This window comes from Palaemon carinicauda, chromosome 4 (assembly GCF_036898095.1).
Source record: "Palaemon carinicauda isolate YSFRI2023 chromosome 4, ASM3689809v2, whole genome shotgun sequence".
Lineage (NCBI taxonomy): Eukaryota > Metazoa > Arthropoda > Malacostraca > Decapoda > Palaemonidae > Palaemon > Palaemon carinicauda.
The window spans coordinates 114,599,315-114,606,831 of NC_090728.1; positions in this window are offsets into that span (position 1 = coordinate 114,599,315).

The window sequence follows — 7,517 nt, forward strand, 5'->3', positions numbered from 1 at the left end:
AAACGGCATTTTCACATATTATCCACTTAAAAAGCTTAATCATCTATACAGTCGATGCCATTGTATTTGAGAATAATTCTTATCATAAATTAAACTCTATTTACAAAAAAATAAACGTTAACAAGAAAAAAGGTAGAAAGCCGAGAGTTTGTAATTCGAAGCAGTCTTTCTTTGTCATAAATCTGGCCGTATAAAAGTGGGGCCTCAGGAGCGTAATGTATAGAGTGGTTCAATATGTCTAAGTGGCTGTATGTAAATCTTTTTACATACATATGTATATGTTGTGTGTATATGCATCTTCTTGAGTTTCAGTGTATATTTATAGATATATTATGAACACATATTTATAAATTATATACATTTTATTTTATATATATATGTATGTATTTGAGTTTGTGTTTGCACACGTACAGAACCACAGACACAAACATAAAATAAACACACACAAACATATACATATATATATATATATATATATATATATATATATATATATATATATATATATATATATATATATATATATATATATATATATATATATATATATATATATATATATATGCAAAGAACATAGAGAGAGAGAGAGAGAGAGAGAGAGAGAGAGAGAGAGAGAGAGAGAGAGAGAGAGAGAGAGAGAGAGAGAGAGAGAGAGAGAGAGAGAGATTGGTATACAAAAAAATTGCACCTACACATCATATGCATGTTAAAGATTTTATACTTTATATAGGAAATATTTATCTTAGTGTTGTGACTGTTCTTAGAATATTTTATTTTTCCTTGTTTTTTTTCCTCATTGGGCTATAATCCCCTTTGGAACCCCTGGGCTTATAGCATCTTGCTTTTTCAACTAGGATTGTAGCTTAGCGAGTAATAATAATAATAATAATAATAATATTAATAATAATAATAATAATAATAATAATAATAATAAAAAAAAATAATAATGATACATTATTATGTGCTCATATATATATATATATATATATATATATATATATATATATATATATATATATATATATATATATATATATATATATATATATATATATATATATATACATATATATATATATATATATATATATATATATATATATATATATATATATATATATATATATATATGTTTTAAAATATGTATTTACATTACACATACATGTGTATGTATGTATGTGCGCGTACGCACACTTGTTTGCGTGTCTAATATTCTATCTGTGATTGTTGATATCTTTTATTCTTCTTTCACCATAAACCTGTTTTTTTCGAACATATATTTGCGTGTGTAGCGACCATATTCATATGTTATCAACTGCAATAAGGCCCATTTAATACTAATAATGAAGGAACTCCCATTTGTATTTATGACATTTGTTTCCTATTCATGCCCACTTGCATTAATTGCAAGTGATATTTTCTCAGTGGATGAGACAATTATTTTTCAATAATAATTTGAAATTATATTTTGAATAACTTATATTGTTTCATGTGGTATGTTAAGAGTGAAGAAAAGGCGGGATGCAATAATTGACTGCTTTTAGAATCTTATAAATACAAGGATGAAGACATAATAGTTAGGACTCTTCAGAGGGTTCCTTTCAGTCCAACGTCACATCAAGTGATTGCCCGTCGACCTATCTGAGAAAATAAATCAATGTAATGTTATTACCATTATTCTTATATTTTCCAATATTATTATTGAAACTATTATTGATATTTTATTATTATTATTATTATTATTATTATTATTATTATTTATATTATTATTATTATTATTATTTATATTATCATTATTAACTTTGAAGATATCGGTTTTTTACATAAGAACACTAAATAATGAGTTACTATAATATTTTTCTTTTTTTCCAGACTAGATTTTCTATATATTACTCAGTATTTGCTGTAATATCATCATTGAAGACTGACCATATAACAAAAGCCAATTTAGAATGAAATGGTGGATTTTGTTTGTACTCCATAAGCTTTGGCTTTTATTTATTTTCATTATCCCATTAAAATTATATTTCTAAGTAACTGTTCTTTTATTTTTAAAATTGCCTACAAGAAAAAGATCTTTTCATTAGCTTCCAATGGTTTATTGTATCTAAATTCAGCGACACCAATTTAGCTTCAAAGAGGGAAAGTCTTCCCTTTAAGACATTGAAGTAAGAAGACTTTATTTTCCTTACGAGGTTCGATAACGAAGTAGAAAGGGTTCCTCTTCAAAAGTTGCTAACTTCATCTCGGTCAGTCATTTGAAAACGTTACATTTGCATATCTTATTGCATTGCACATTTAGAATCTCGCTTCTTTTTCGTGAACAGTTCACACAACGAGATGTTAAAATGCCATGACGTGTTCACTGGCGAGTCTTATATTCCTCTCCGCATCCCCTACCCTAATTCCTCGTTTCATTATCTCTAAGACATATGAGATACTAATGCAGATTTATATGTTGGGGATATCATTGTTGTTATTATCATTATCACCATTGTTATTCTAATATCACAATCATATGATGTTGAAGATTATATTGAATTACCCTCCAAAAATATCACTTATGGTAAAAAGTAATAGAGAATTAAGAGGATAAACAAATAGCTAATTCAAATTCAAATTAAAAGAAATTTCCTGAAATTTTGTTATTCAAAACAGAAGGTAGATTTTATCAAAAGCTTTTTATGGTGATATAACTATATATAGTTTTTATTGTACTAAGTCACGATTAGTAAAGGTCTATTGAATATTTAAATATATCCCACTATCATTGTGCATATGTGTTGAGAGAGAGAGAGAGAGAGAGAGAGAGAGAGAGAGAGAGAGAGAGAGAGAGAGAAAGAGAGAGAGAGAGAGAGAGAGAGAGAGAGAGAGAGAGAGAGAGAGAGAGAGAGAGAGAGAGAGAGAGAGATTACTTAGCTTTTTTATGATCAGTGCTCCACGCTATCCTATAATCTAGATTGAAAACTCTATCTTCATTTCTCATAACATATAATCAGCTATTTTCTTGATTAGTTTTTTCTCCGCTTGGGATTAAATCATATCCAGAATTTTCCAGCTGAAACAGTCTGGAATTTCGTAATATTGCTGATGTTATCTTCAACGTGAAGAAATTTTTTAAGAATATGGATAATTACGTTTAGATTAAAGTATGAGCATATACCACCACCTTGTATACTCTAAAGCATATCCAGATCCATGTGCTTTTGATGGAAGTCTCCGTAGAAAAGGAAAAGGAAGCTATTCTAAAAACAAAAACATCAGACGCGAGATCAAATGAGCTATATTGAACTGCTTGGAATATCATCATCTTCTAATTTTTGTCATGTATGAGTGAAGTTCAATACTAAAACGGGTATAACATAGCGATTATTGACTAGTTTATTCAATCCTAATTGATACAGAAATGGTTTATTATAGAGTTTGTAACATTATAAATACCATAATCCCTAAAGAAATAAGAAGTTCACGAACAATACTTTGTTACTAGTCAGCATTACTAACAATACTTTCTTAACATTAATGGGAATATCATAAACATCAATGAAAAAAAGGTATATTACCCAGAATCATGAAATACAGTGATGATTAGCTATGGAAATTATATTTGAGATTCAGCCTTATACCACGTGGTCTAAAGAACTCCTTGATCCTTTCATGTAACTTCCAAATCTTGCAACTCAATTCCATTGCAATTACTGTAATAAGAATAGCATAATTTACATAGTAAAATGATTTACTTCCAAGCTAATAACCATTAGCTATCTAAGAATACAGAAACGAAAAATAGGTAAAGTACAGAATTTCGCGATACATACATATATATATATATATATATATATATATATATATATATATATATATATATATATATATATATATATATATATACATATATATATATATATATATATATATATATATATATATATATATATATGTATATATATATATATATACATATATATATATATATATATATATATATATATATATATATATATATATATATATATATATATATATATATATATATATATATATATGTATGTATGTATATATATATATATATATATATATATATATATATATATATATATATGTATATATATATATATATATATATATATATATATATATATATATATATATATATATATATATATATATATATATATATATATATGAATATGTTAGTTAACCAAGGGAAAAGCAGACTGGAATTAATTTTGATTTAAATATATTTTTAATACATATAGGCATAATAGCTATCAGGGAATGTCTATATTAAATATACTTAATTAATATCCTAAAGATAACCTACTCAGAAATCTTGAATAATACTGTACTTGTTGCAAAGAGCATTTAAATAATTTTTTGCTGCAGCTACAAACAAAACTAATAAAGTATGTCGAGCTTAAGTAAAACACTTTCCATCTAGAGAAGTGACAGGAGATGTGCCTTCATATATTCTCTACTTAGATTATCAATGTCAACTATTATCAGTATAATGTCTTTGAATTTGAAATGCCATATTATGAAAAGCCTCAGCAAAAGTGCTATAATATAAAAAACAAACCTTGAGGATAAGATCGAACCATAGTGTATTGACGATCTATCGTTGCAATGAGCCATGCATTCAACTACTTTTAGTCTGGGGGAGGGATAAGAAAAGCAAGACATTGACCAAAATATCTTGTATTGTTACATCTCTTCATAGTCAAATGGTGGGCAACGTCAATAAGTTTCAAAGTCTCTCCTACGACAGTTATAAAAAAAATCCAGCTTAAAATAACTAACGATTAGTTCAAGAATAATTATCTATATATATTTTTACTAGTATTTTGTCAAATTTGTATATTCCTGAGCTATTCATAATCTATTCAAAGCGATGTTTTTAACATTGAACAAAGAACATCTTTTCATATTTTTACTGTGCAGAACATGGGTTATAATTCTTCAATAATTACTTTTATTATATTCATTCATATGTTGAAACAAGTTACTTGCTTATTCCGACCGATACATCAGTCATTATCTTCCATTTGATCTTATAGACTTTTCTGAGTATGGTTTAAGTATTACATAACATGAATACCAAACACTCGATGACCATCTTTGCTTGTATTACAGTACTTAACAAAGGCTTCTATAAAACCAGAGGGGATATCTTAGTTAAGATGAAACACTTATGTGAAGAGTTGGCCAATTAATCAGAGACTGGGATATTGGATATAGGATGAAGTTAAGGAGGTTTAAGATGGGCAGGCTTACAGCCCTACACACATGCGAACAAAACATCGTAACTTGACTCCGATGGGTAACAAAAACGTCAATGCGGATGGGAGTTTGTAACGTCATTGCATAACACGTATTATATGCTGCCCATAAAGGCTCAAGCCCTTAATATTTCTCTCAGTAATTCAAAATTTTTGTCCTACTTTATTTTCAGTTAGTCATTACTTAATTTCTTAACTGAAACAATATCAAAAAATAGTACAGCTTATCTTTATTATTTTACATGTTATTTTTTTCTTCGCATATAAAAGAAGCTAAATAGATTTTTAACACATTAATGTTGATAACAATGATATATAGAGCTGTATAATTTTCTATTGAAATTTATTCTGTTATATAGAAAAATGAATCAGTTTCTCAACCACATGGTAATAATATCAGTTCCATATACACAAACATTGGAGATTTCACTGCTTTAAACTCTAAGATTATAGAAATCTTATTAAAATGAATAAGGTAATAAAATTGGAAAATTCAGTGATATTTACGAAAAAGAGAGATATCAGGAACATATGATTTCAAGTTTCCCCAGAAAGCATATCGCCTTAGATATGATTTCCAATTACTATTTCTCCCAGCCTGAAAGAAAATAATTTTTTTCCGATTCCAAAAGATTGCTAATATGAAAAGTTAAAAAGTTGACTTGATTTTCCTTGCTGTATTTCCTCTTCCTTCACCCTCTGCTACTTCGAATCTCTCTGGGAGAAAAATAACTTTTGGCAAACATATGAAAGAAAAATATGAGGATTCTAGTTTGCCCTTCCGTTTTTACTCTTTAGTTTTCAAGGCATTATTTGTATATAATTTTATCTGCACGTTTAGTATTCCTCGTTTTTACAATTTTGGCTCTAAGCAGTTGAATTCCCCAATATATTCAATTACACATACTATCAATACTATCAATAATGCTGGATTCAATTAAAGAATTCCAGGTACACTGATTAACCCTCAAGAAAGTTGTCCTAAAAAGAGTCACATTTTTTTAATGTCTATATTGAAGGATGTTATTCTTAGACATTCAATTAGCTCACCGTTCTGTAAAATTAAATATAGATAAGGACTTGTTGAAATGAATCATAAATGTAAAATGTTAATATTTGTAACCAGAAGCAAACTTTAAGAAAAAAATCAAACATGAAATTTATTATAGTGATATGTTTTGCCATTTTTATCAGAAACTCATGAGCAGTAGACTGAACGTTTCAGACATATGACGAAAGACTCGTTCACTCACAACTTAAACACAAATTTCCTTGACATAGATCAAAACACATCACGACACTGACTTTAATTTGAAAGAAAAAAAGTCTAATGATATTATTTTCGCTATTTCTAAAACAGAACCACTGGCAAAAGCTTAGTATATGGAAAATAATTTAAGATCCTCATTCATTATTACTTATGAACTTAGAACGCAGATCATCAGATCTGAATTGCTTACAAAAGAGAGTAATTCAGTGCAGCAGAAATTGAGTATTTCAATACTAAGTGAGAAGAATTTTTATAGTTTTAACTCATTAAATAGCTTGAAATTATACTTATAGAACAGGATGCTGTTCGAGTAAAGGTTACAAAACCAAAAGTGTTGATAATTATCTACCATTATAGTGGCATAGGTAACGCTCAATGCGTAATTTTCTATAAAATGTTATCAAATAAACAAATTAATTATTCCGCTTTTTTATGTATTGCTGAATGGTTGTGTGAGAGAAAAATATCTTATTTTGGTACTTAATTCCTTTAGAATATAGGAACCTTGAGAACATATCAACTGAACCCCCTAAAATAAACGGGTGTAATACTATTCTATTTTGTACTTTTAATAACAGATAAATAGAGAGCAGTGTCTGAGTAATCTGATAGTAGTATGCCTTTAACTAGAAAATATTATGATGTCCTGTACTTTACAAATGCTTCAATGACAGCTACAATTAATTGCATCAATACAGGTTTATGGAAAATTACATTAAATATATAAAACGACCTTCCATCATTTTATAGGGGGAAAGATTATACCGAAGAGAAATGAACTATTCCATACATTTGTATATTTCAGAGACATTTAGAGATAGAATCCTCTTATGTTAAACAACAGTAAATAAAAAATATTTATGAGATGAATAATTTTATGAAATTAGCCCAATAGATTTGAACCTTCCTCAAAATAGAGTATGATGTTAATTGTTCCCCTCAATCAAAAATTATACGCTGTTATATAA